Source organism: Ursus maritimus, unplaced genomic scaffold (assembly GCF_017311325.1).
Source record: "Ursus maritimus isolate PB19 unplaced genomic scaffold, ASM1731132v1 scaffold_22, whole genome shotgun sequence".
Classification (NCBI taxonomy): domain Eukaryota; kingdom Metazoa; phylum Chordata; class Mammalia; order Carnivora; family Ursidae; genus Ursus; species Ursus maritimus.
Window position 1 is genome coordinate 32,778,184 of NW_024424675.1, and position 11,981 is coordinate 32,790,164.

The 11,981-nt window shown below is 44.3% G+C and overlaps 1 long non-coding RNA gene across 1 annotated transcript; it reads left to right on the top strand.

The window, feature by feature from the left end:
- Positions 1-2,373: 2,373 nt before the first annotated feature.
- Positions 2,374-3,509, top strand: LOC103669727. Its single transcript, XR_570386.2, has 2 exons — positions 2,374-2,652; positions 3,303-3,509. It is a non-coding gene; the product is annotated as an uncharacterized LOC103669727 (long non-coding RNA).
- Positions 3,510-11,981: the final 8,472 nt, after the last annotated feature.

An 11,981-nucleotide genomic window follows, 5' to 3' on the forward strand; every position in this document is an offset into this window, starting at 1 on the left:
GTGCGTTGACCTTCAGGAAAGCTCATTCCCCCACAGTTCTGGAGTGGGTTCGAGAAGGCTAGAGGTGGGCAGCCTCTCTCTCCCAACCACAGAAACAGACCTCGGCTGGGCCCTGGGCTGGTGGTTTCCAGGGGTGCCTGCTGGCCTGTCTGCATGGCTGACGGACCTGCAAAATGACTCCAGTCTGGGGCTCCTGAATCCAGACCAGCTAACCCCTCATCCCAAGCACATCGACACCTCCTTTATGGATTCTTTCTTCTTTCTCCCACTCGGCACTTGTAACCAGCCCTGGGACCAGTTTTTCCACCCTCGGGTCCATAGCCCTTGGGAATGCCTGTGGGTGGTCTGCAAAAGCCCCTCGCTGCTCCTGAAGAATGATCATTGCCTCCTGACTCTGTCTCGGTCATATTCTGCTTCTTTCGCTTTATTAAAGCAGCCTTCTTCCTGAACGAGCGGGCGCCAGCCCAATGCCAGTGCCTAAAACTTGTCTTTTCATCTCATAACCCAGCTTGCCAGCAGGGGCTTGGAATTCTATTTTGTTGTTGCTTCTTAGTCACTGTGATGTTTTAGAAGAGATTTAAAGCTGCCCTTTGGCTGGAGTAAGTGCTCAGTAAGCATTTGTTGGAGGAAGGGATGAAAGAATAAACGACAGAATAGTCAGCACTTGGTAAACGGTTGATGAAGGAGAATCAGACGAGCTAATGTACAGGAAACTGATGTATATCGCCTCTGAGTAGTGGAAATTGTTAACTGAGCGGGACGACACTGCAGCCTTGTCCGCTGGCGCCATCTGCTGGACACAAGGTAGCACAACAGGTCCGTTTCTGCTTCAGTGGGGCGTGGGTCAGACACAGGTTTCTGGAAATGCCCGCAAGGAGCTGAGTAAACAGGGGTGGGGGGATACATTTCAGCCAAATCTAACATGCACCAGATACTGTGCTAAGTGCTTTACATTCATTATTTCTCTTCATCCTCCGCCGTCGCTAGAAGAGGCAGATACTACTATTATTGCGTCTTTAGAGATTAAAAATCTGACTTACAGAGGCTTCCAGCACATTCATAATGTCCGAAGCCATATAGCTAGTGGGTATTTGAGATAAGACTCAAGGCCAGCTCAGTGTGACTTCAGAGCCTATTGAAGGTGACATGCCGCAGGAATCAGACTCCAGAGTGGAGGTGTGCTTGCAGAAAGCCTACTGCGGAGTGCTTTCCGGAGCATAGGGGAAGGGGCAAGTCAAACTGCCATGTAGCTTTATCTGACGAGGCCTCAGAGGATGTCCACCCTGGAGGAAGGGGGGGGGGTAGTATGGAGCCGGGGTGGCAAGGAGGCTGGACCTTGTGACTCACGCTTCATTCAGTCATTGGATGCAGTACTCGGGCTAGGTTACGAGCTTCAGCCAAGGGCAAGTCCCCAAGAGGGACTCAGGTGAGTGCTGTCAGCCGCCAATGCTCCCAGCAGCTGGGGGAGTAAGAGCCGTAGTCCCGGAGTGGGGGTTCTGGGCAGCATGCCACAGTTTCTACTACAGAGCCAGGCACCTATCTTATCTGCAGTGCTGCTCAAATAAGGGGAACAGCTGGTAGGTAGACAAGGCCAGTGGCATGCATAGTGGGAGGGGGAGTGAAAGCACGGAAGTGGTTCTGCCCACCATCCAATCAATGAAACTGTGGCTCAGGCCGTGCCTGCCACACAGCTGCAAAACCAGCGTATTTTAACCAATTCACGCAGAGATAATATATAGATTACTTTGTGGGTTCCAAGCCATTAACAAAGAAGCAAAATGCGATGTTCAGCTAGCTGGGCAAGTGATTGGTGATGGATTTCTTGACATCCTCAAATAAGGAACAGAAGGATTGAGGGCCACAAACTGACTAATGTACTGGAGTAACTGATTTTTAAAAAATCACTCTGTGTTGGGGCGCGTGGGTGGCTCAGTTGGTTAAGCGGTTAAGCGGCTCAGGTCATGATCCCAGGGGCTTAGGATCGAGTCCTGCATCGGGCTCCCCGCTCAGCAGAGAGCCTGCTTCTCCCTCTCCCTCTACTCCTCCCCTCTGCTCCTGCTCTTTCTCTTGTGGTCTCTCTCAAATACATAACATCTTTAAATAAATAAATAAATAAATAATCACTTCGTGGTAAATCAAATTGTTTAAAAATATTCCAGTCTTTCCCCTACGCCACCTCCACAGACGGAGAGAATTTTCGATGCTGGAGACTGGTGGGCTTGGTTATGCTACTTCTTCAGCTTGGCGCAGAGCAGGGCACTCTTTGTTTCCCCACCCACTGACACTAGGCTTGGCCGCGTGACTTGCTTTTCCCAATGGGATGTGAGCAGTTTTGACACAAGCAGAAGCTTGAAATGGGTTTGCACGGTTGACCTTGCCCTCTTGTGCTTCTGCAATCCCAGAGAACGTGGCCTGGCTAGCCTGCTAATCTAAAGAAGACGAGAGACACGTAGAGCAGACCTTGACCCCATCTACAGCTTGGAGCCAAGCCCAGGCAAGTCCCGCTGAGCCCAGCCTCGATCAGTCAACCAGCAGAAGCAGACATGAACGTAAATGGCAGTTGTGTTCTACCGCGTTGTTTGGGGGTGGCTCGTAGAGCAGCAACAGCCGATTGGTACACGTCCACCGAGTGGTAGAGGACCACACATGTGGGTATGTCAAGAATAATTTTGACTTATGATCTTTCTTTAAGAACTGTCTTTAGATCTTAATCTCCATGTAAAATGAGACTTGTGCACTTAAATATGGAAAAAAAACGGGCCAGACGTTTTTCTTAGCATCTGGGGCAGAGACCACTAAATGTCTCCTAATAAGTGTCTCCCTCTCTTCTACAAGGCAATGAGAAGTTCCAGGGTTCCCAAACCATTGGGAAACAGGACTATGAAAACCTGGGCAGGTCCCTCAAAAGGTGACACTAGTGTCTATCAGATATGGCCATGAGGATTCTGGACAAGGCAGAGTTTCCTCGAGGGAAGAGTCAGGCGTCATGAGGTCAGAGGACAGGGACACTCCTCCTAGAAAGCAGGACCAGCTCACCTGCCACAGAAAGATGAGTGTACAATTCTTGGAATCTGAATAGCATTTAGAGATCATCTCCCTTGTGCCTAGGTACATGGTGCCCCAGATGAATGCTCATCTTCCCAACTTCCCTAACAGTCAAGCATGGCCATGTAGCTGAGTTTTGTCCAACAGGATGTAAATCAGGTAATCACATAGCAGATTCTAGAACCTTCATTAAGAGACAGCTGTGTTGCATCTAATACCTCCACCATTCCCCCTGGTCTCTTCCTCTTTACCACCAGGTTTGGATGAAGATGTAATGGCAGGAGTTGGAGCAGCTATTTTGGAACATGAGGTGAACTTGGAAATAGCAGCTATGTAGAATGAAGCAACAAGATTAAAGGTGCCTAAGCCCCAGAAGACTTCATGGCACAAATCAATGACAAACTCCTTGTCTCCCACTTTTACAAGGGAGGGGAAATAAAACAATTTCTAGCTTGTTAAAGTCACTGATATTTGTCATCTCTTTTATTCACAGACAATCCTCATCCTTACTGATACAGCATCCAACTATCGACAATTCATAGTCTTAACATTTAACTAGAAGGAAAAAGATCTTTTCTTTGTTGTAACCATTAGTAGAAACAACAGCACTCTAAAAATTTATATCTGAAAGTGATTCAATGTGCTGGAAAAAAGACTAGACTGGAGGTAGAAGACCCAAGTTTTAAACCTAGCACAGTTGCTGATGAACTATGTGATCTTTTTTTTTTTTTAAGATTGTATTTATTTATTTGAGAGACAGAGAAGGGAGAGAGAGAACATGAGTGGCGGGGGTGAGAGGGGAGGGAAGAAGGAGAGGGAGAAGCAGACTCCCCATTGAGCAGGGGCCCAACACAGGGCTTGATCCCAGGACCCTGGGATCATGACCTGAGCCGAAGGCAGACGCTTAACCATCTGAGCAACCCAGGAGCCCCAAACTGTGTGATCTTTGTCATGTTCTTTTCACTGGCACAGTGAGAAAGTTGGAAGAGGAAGCAGAATCATCAATAAACATAAGAAAAGATGCTTACCTTCCCTAGTAATAAGAGAAATGCAAATTAAGACAAGCAGATACAATTTCACACCAATCAAATTGGCAAAATCCAAAAGCCCAATAATTCCAGGTGTTGACGTAGATATGGAGAAAACAGAGATTTTCATACAATGCTGGTGGAACTATAACTTAGTACAGTCAATGTAAATTAATGATTTGTAGTAAAGCTGAAAAATGTGCATATATTACGATGTAGCAGCTCCACTTTTAAACATATACCCTAGAGACATTCTTGCAAGTGTGTCCCGTGAGATGTTCTAGTATGTTCATTGCAGCATTGAAGGAACAACCTATAATATCAGTATGTGTTATGGAAATAAATTAGGTAAGTATGTTGTGATATATTCAGGCAATGCAATACTATCACAACAGTGAAAAACAATTTAAAGATTTTATTTATTTATTTATTTGACAGGGAGAAAGCAAGAGAGCACAAGCACGGGGAGCCACAGAGAGAGAGGGAAAAGCAGGCTCCCCACTGAGCAGGGAGCCCCATGTGGGGCTCAATCCCAGGACTCTGGGATCATGACCTGAGCTGAAGGCAGTCACTTAACCGACTGAGCCACCCAGGCGCCCGTACGACAGTGAAAATTAAGCGTATCTGTGAGTATGAGCATGTTTAGGTCTTGAGACCCTAATGCTGAATGGTAAAAGCAAAGTACACAATGTTACATATGACAAGACGGCATTCGTACAAAAAACTTTAAACCCAGAAAGCGATTCTCTGTATTGTTCATAGATACATGCATATGTGGTAAACCAATTAAAATACGGTAGGAAAAAATATACAACCAATTCCCGATAGTTGTTTCCCCTGAGGAAAGGAACTGAGGAAGGATACGAAAGTGATTTCAACTTGATTGACAATGTTCTGTTTCTTTACTATTTAAAATTAGAAGCAAAACTGACAAGAGATTTGTCTCATTACTGCCTTCTAATTTTGTATGTTTAAACTTTTGAATATATAAATGAAAACGAAAGAATTGGAATAGAATGATGTCTAAGGTCTCATTTAGCCCCAAATTTATATGCACAGAACATATACAAAGCATGGTATAGTCTACGAAGAACGGGGTTCAAATCCCAGATCAGTGGGAGGCCTTTCAGTTATGAGTGACCAACAACAAAACTGTCTGAAATAAAAGGGACTTCACTGGCTCGTGTTACCAAATAGTCGTGTGCAGCCTCAGGTAAGGCTTGACCCAGGACTCGAAAGATGCCACGAGATCCATTTCTCAGCTCTTCCTGTCCACTGGCCCAGATAGGATTACACAATTGCTGAAGCAGTATCCAGGGAAGAAGAGACAATCCGTGTCCCTGAATGATCAGCAGAAGTCCTTGCTAATAATTAGAGCAATGCAAATAAAAAATGCACTTATTGTTTAATTTAGTAGGCTCCACACCCAGTGTGGGGCTTGACCTCACAACCCTGAGATCAAGAGTTTCATGCTCTACCAACTGAGCCAGCCAGGTGCCCCAAAAATGCACTTTTATTTATTTATTTATTTTTAAAGATTTTATTTATTTATTTGACAGAGATAGAGACAGCCAGCGAGAGAGGGTACACAGCAGGGGGAGTGGGAGAGGAGGAAGCAGGCTCATAGCGGAGGAGCCTGATGTGGGGCTCGATCCCAGAACGCCGGGATCACGCCCTGAGCCGAAGGCAGACGCTTAACCACTGTGCCACCCAGGCGCCCCGCCCCAAAAATGCACTTTTAAGTACTTATTTATTTATTGCTGATGATATTGGCAAACAATTAAGTCATTTCCTATACTGTGGGTAGGAGATGGGGTGGATATCTTCTATTTGGTTCTCCAGGTTGGCTCTCTATTCTCCTCTCCTCCTCTGTGTCCTCAGGGGCAGGCCTGCGTGGGCTACAGCAACAGACTCCCTCTGGCCCTCCGTCATCAGGTTCAGGTCAGCCCAGTAGGAGACCAGAGGGAAATGAGTGATTTGAGGCATTTATTCCCTCGGCTCCTTCCTTGTGGGGCCATATTGGGCTGGCTTCACCCATCCCATTCCACATGACTCTCCTCTCTGTTCTACTCCCTGCTCTCTCACCTTGCTCCTTCTGGCCCAGGGCTGGTGATAGCTTTGCTGTCACCAGCCCTGGGGCACTGCACTATTCTTTGTAAACAGTCTTTATTAAACTCTCTTTAGAATTATCTCGTGAGCGTGCCATATTGAGATTCAGAGAGAAAATTGGCACAGGACGTTCATCAGCCATTGCATTTCTCCCTACCCACCCTAGAGAAACACTCGCACATATGCCTAAGGGGCAAGTGCGACGATATTGCTACACCCTTGTTTACAATACTAAAAAATTAGAAACAATTTAAACGTCTTCAAATAGGGAAATAGCTAAATAAACTATAGTGCATCCATATTATGGCATATTATGCAGCTGTTTGAAAAGGAGATGGATCTATTTGCATAACATGGAAAGACTTCTAAGATATGTTTTTGCATGCAGAAAGTAAGATTCAGTACCATAATAAATTATATTAAAATGATACCTATTTCTACGGTTTTATGAATTCTATAAAACTATGGGAAAATTTTCACTGCCCCTCCCTGTGGAAGGATTATACATCTCCACCCCTATTGAAGTCGGGCTTGGCCATGTGATTTGCTTTGACCAAGGAAATGTGAGTGAAAATGACATGATACTTCTAAGCAGAAACTTTAAAAGCTTCCACCATTCTTTCTTTTCCCTCTGCCATGAGATTAGCACATCCTGGCTGCTCCTTCAACCTATGTCCACAGAAACAGCTGAAGCCAACCCATGACAAACACAAACACATAAGGATCAAGAAGTAAATCTTTGTTGTTGAAAGCACTGAGATTTTGACAGTGTTTGTTACTGCAGCATAACCTGACCTACCATGACGAACGAGCTCTGCTCTATAATTGCTACTTTGTTACTTTCGGGGGGGATGGCATTGGGGAGCAGGGCTCACAGGGGACTTTAATTTTTAATCTTTAATATTTTAGTTTTCTTACAATGCAAGTATATGCGTGCATCACCATGTAACAAAAATACATTATTTAAAATGAATACAGCAGGTGTTTTCTTACTTAAAATTAAATGTTAAAAAATATCATTCTTAAAATACACACACAAACACCCAACAAATTAATGGTTCTTTTTGCCCAGCTGGTACTCTGAAGAAACAGACTGGAGGCGGATAGCTCCGCGAACTTTCCAGGCTAGAGGAAGTGCTAAAGCATGACAATGCCTTGCCATTTTCTCTGCAGGTAGAAATCTGCAAAACCTAGACACACTGTGAAACTTATTTCTGGTCCAGTTATCATGAAATTGAAATGCAGACTCACAATCTCTCTCTCTCTCTCTCTCTCTCTCTCTTTTTAGGTTACTGATACCTGCCTTCCCAATGACCTCATTGTGAAAGCAAAGGTGATTATGTGACCAAAATTCAATTCAGCGATCTTGGAGATTTCTCGTCCCCTGATACAGTCTACTCTTCTGTGGCAAAGTTAGTGAGAGCCATGGGGGCTCTGTTTCTGATCATACCGGTAGACCTAAGTCAGGATCTCAGCCTGTGTTCCATCAAAACAAAAAGCCAGAACGGATTGGATGGTAGTCCTAGACTACCCCACAATTTCAACTTCTTATTCAAGCCAGACAACAGCTCTCTGGTCTTTGGAAACAAATTACTTTGGGAACAAATGTCAGTGGCCAGAGTCTCTGATCCAGTGTCCAGTTTCCAGCTTCGCCGGGTCAGGAAGCCATGGTGGCAGCAGTAGGAGGAGCCCTAACAATGCTGACCTCTCAATCACAGCTGTGGTGACTTTGAAACAAGAGTTGTCCCTCCCCTCCCTGCCCCCTTCCCACCCTCCCCAAGTTGGCAGTGCCAACTCTCTCAACGAGTCTGCAAGCACCTAATTTCCTATATTAAATTCCTTTCTGCTTAAAATATCTAGAGTGGTTTCTGCTTCCGTCTCCTACACAGAGCTCTGACTAAATACAGGTTGGAAGATGATCTTCAGAAAGGAGACCCAAACACACACACACACACACACACACACACACACACACACACACGAAACATAAGAGAAGGAGAAAAACAATGATATTAGAAAATCATTCCAAGAGCTCAGATATGTGAATAAGTGGGAGTTCCAGAAAGTGAAGACGTAGAAAATAGGGAGATGGAAGAAAGACATCTTCAAAGAAAGAATTCCTCAAAATATCCCAGAGCTGAAGGAAGTGGGTTTTCAAACGGAAAGAGATCATTGAGAAACAATTAGACATTATATGCCTTCGATATGATGCCATAGGAAATACACACTCTCACCTGTAAAATATTCTTGCCAAAAACGGAACTGGAATCTTTTTTTTCTTTAGATTTGTATTTATTTATTTGACAGAGAGAGAGACAGCCAGCAAGAGAGGGAACACAAGCAGGGGGAGTGGGAGAGGAAGAAGCAGGCTCCCAGCAGAGCAGGGAGCCAGATACGGGGCTTGATCCCAGAACCCTGGGATCAAACCCTGAGCCAAAGGCAGATGCTAAATGACTGAGCCACCCAGGTGCCCCTGAACTGCAATCTAATACAGGATATTCAAGGCATGGTGTCACATTTTAAAAACACCACAAGGGTCCAATCATCAAAATTCAAACTGTGAGAAATTCTATAGGATAATTTACCCAGTTTTTTCAACAAATCACTTGTATTTTTTAAAAAAGAGGAGTAATTATTGCAGATTAAATGAGAATTAGCAACTAAATACAATTGGTAGACCTTGAATCCTGACTTAAGTAAGCCAATATAAAAAAGTCATTTTGGGGGGCACCTGGGTGGCTTAGTCGTTAAGCGTCTGCCTTTGGCTCAGGGCGTCGTCCCGGCGTTCTGGGATTGAGCCGGCATCAGGCTCCTCCACTGGGAGCCTGCTTCTTCCTCTCCCACTCCCCCTGCTTGTGTTCCCTCTCTCACTGGCTGTCTCTTTCTCTCTGTCAAATAAATAAATAAAATATATTTTTTTTAAAGTTGTAAATTCTTTTTGAAAAAAGTCATTTTTGAGACAATTAGGGAAAATCAAACATGGACGGTATGTTAATTTCCTTAAGTGAGATCACAGAATTGTGGTTATGTCATTATTAGTTTTTAAATTCTCATCTGTTAGAGCTACATACTAAAGTATTTACAATGATAAAATATCTGGGACTTGCTGTAAAATCCTCTTGCAAAAATGGGCACCTAGTTGGCTCAGTTGGTTAAGAATCTGACTCTTGATTTTGGCTCAGGTCATGATCTCAGGGTCATGAGATCAACCCCCACACTGGGCATGGAGCCTGCTTTAAATCCTCTCTCTCTCTCCCTCTCCCTCTGCCCTTCCCTGTGCATGTGTTCTCCCTCTCTCCCTCTTTCTCTAAAAAAAAAAAAAAGGTATAAAGGATAGATCAAATATGAAAATAAAGCTGGGTGATGGGTACGTGGAGTTTACTGTACTGTTATACTTCTGTGTTTGAAAATTGTTGTCATAATAAAAAGTGAAAGAAAGGAAGAAAGGAGGGATGGAGGAAATAAGGAAAGAAAAGGAAGGGAGGGGAAGTGAAGGGGAAGGAAGGAAGGAAGGAAGGAAGGAAGGAAGGAAGGAAGGAAGGAAGGAAGGAAGGAAGGAAGGGAGGGAGACCACTGGGTGTCTAAAGGCTATTAACCATGAAATATCAGAGTAATAGGAACAAAAAGAAATTTAAGAGAAACAAATTAGGTTCTTGCTTTACATATCTACGTAAGAATGGCTGAAATAAAAAACAAAACAAAAACAACAAAACCTGACAATACCAAATGCTGACATGACCAGGAAGCATCAGGCACTCTCTTTCCCTGCTGGTGGAAATTCCACTGCTGGTGGAAATTTGAAATGGTACAGCCTCTTTGGAAGACAGTTGACCATCTTTTACAAAGCTCAACATAGTTTTAACATGTGACTTAGCAATCATGCTCCTAGTTCTTCACCCAAATGAGCTGAAAACTTTTGTCCACACAACAACTTGCACACAGAGGTTTCTAGCAGTTTTATTCAGAATTGTCAGAAACGGAATCAAGACAGCTGTCCCTGAGTAGGTAGTATTCCTAGGGCGGCTGGAAGAAAGTACCACGAACTGGGTGGCTGAAAACAACGGAATCTATTCTCTCACAGTTCAACAAGCTATAAGTCTGAAATCCAGGTGTGGGGAAGGCTGACAGGGTCAGAGGTCCCCCCCCCACCCCCCCAACCGCCCCTAGACTCTGGGTAGAGTCCTTTCCTGCCTCTTCCTGGTTTCAGGTGGTGGTTATGGGCCCTTGGCGTTCGTCAGCTTTTGGCTGCCTCTGTCACCACAGGGCCTCTTCCTTTTTTTTATGAGGCCATCAATCATATTGGATTAGAATCCACCCTAATGACTTCATCTTGCCTAGATTACATCCGCAAAGGCTTTTCCAAATAAGGCCACGTTCACAGGTACCAGGGACTAGGACTTCAACGTATCTTTTTGGAAGACATGAGTCAGTCCGTAATAGCAGGTGAATGGCCAAACTGTGGTGCATTCATACAATGGAATATTATTTAGTGATTAAAAGAAATGAGCTATCAAGCTATAAAAAGACCTGGAGGAACCTTGAATCATACTGCTTAGTGAAAGAATCCAGTCAGTAAAGTCTTCAGACTGTATGATTCCAACTATATGACATCTGGAAAAGGCAAAACTAAAGCCAGTGTAAAAGAGAAGTGATTCCCAAGGATTGGGGTGAGGGCAGGGGGTGAGGGTTGAATAATTAAACAGTTGAGGTTTTTTTGTGGTTTTTGTTTTTTGGGTTTTTTTGTCTTTTATTTTTTGCTTTTAGCCTAAATGTTATTTAAAGAGAGCACAGGCCCCCTGGGGACAGGATGGAGCAAAACAAGCAGGCAATTCTGCCTCTTGCTCAGCATCTTCCCTTATTACCCAGGGGGCAGAGGGCACAGAGGAGCTTTAAGGCGGTGAAAGTGTTGTGTATGATACTGTAACGGTATATACCAGACATTATGTATTTGTCAAATCCAATGAACTGTACAACGAAAAGAATGACCCCTGGAGAACCTGGGTTGCTGGTCTGGTTAAGCCTCTGACTCTCGATTTCGGCTCAGGTCATGATCTCGGGGTCTTGAGATCGAGCCCCGAGTTGGGCTCCACGCTGAGCATGTAGCCTGCTTAAGATCCTCTCTTTCCTCCCCTCTCTCTCTGCCCCTCCCCGACCCCCGCTCATGCTCTCTTTCTCTAAATAAAAGACCCTATCGTAAACTATTGAGTTTAGTTAATAAGAACACATCAATATTGGTACATCAGTTGTAACTGATGTACGACACTAAGCTGTTAATATTAAGGGAAACTGTGGGTGGGCAGAGATTGGGTCTATGGGAATTCTCTGTACTATCTTTTTGATTTTTCTATGAATCTAAAACTGCTCTAAAAAAGTCTATTAATTAAAAAAATAAGTCCTTTATGGAACCTAAAGCTCAAGTGTCTTCCCTTTCAGAAAGGCTTTCCTGCTCTCCTACCACACTCCCCTTCCAAGATGAGTTGGGGCCCTTCCCAGGCTCCCATAATAACCTGGGCCTATATATTCTTATAGCTGCATCTGTAACATTGTATTTTGTCTGTCAATTAATAGCTGTGGTTTGCTGACCTCTGGCCTAGAACACAGAGATGGTGAAAGCAGGTAATCCATGCAACCCGAGAGCAGACACTCAGGGATGCCTGGCAAAAGGGCACTTCTGTTCTCTCAACGTAATGATGACATCATTTGGGTGTAATTATCATGAGCTCTCTGACCCATCAAGGCATTTTCTGGATGGGGACAGAAGGCACAGTCAGATTACATTAAGTCTTATTTCAACCTGGG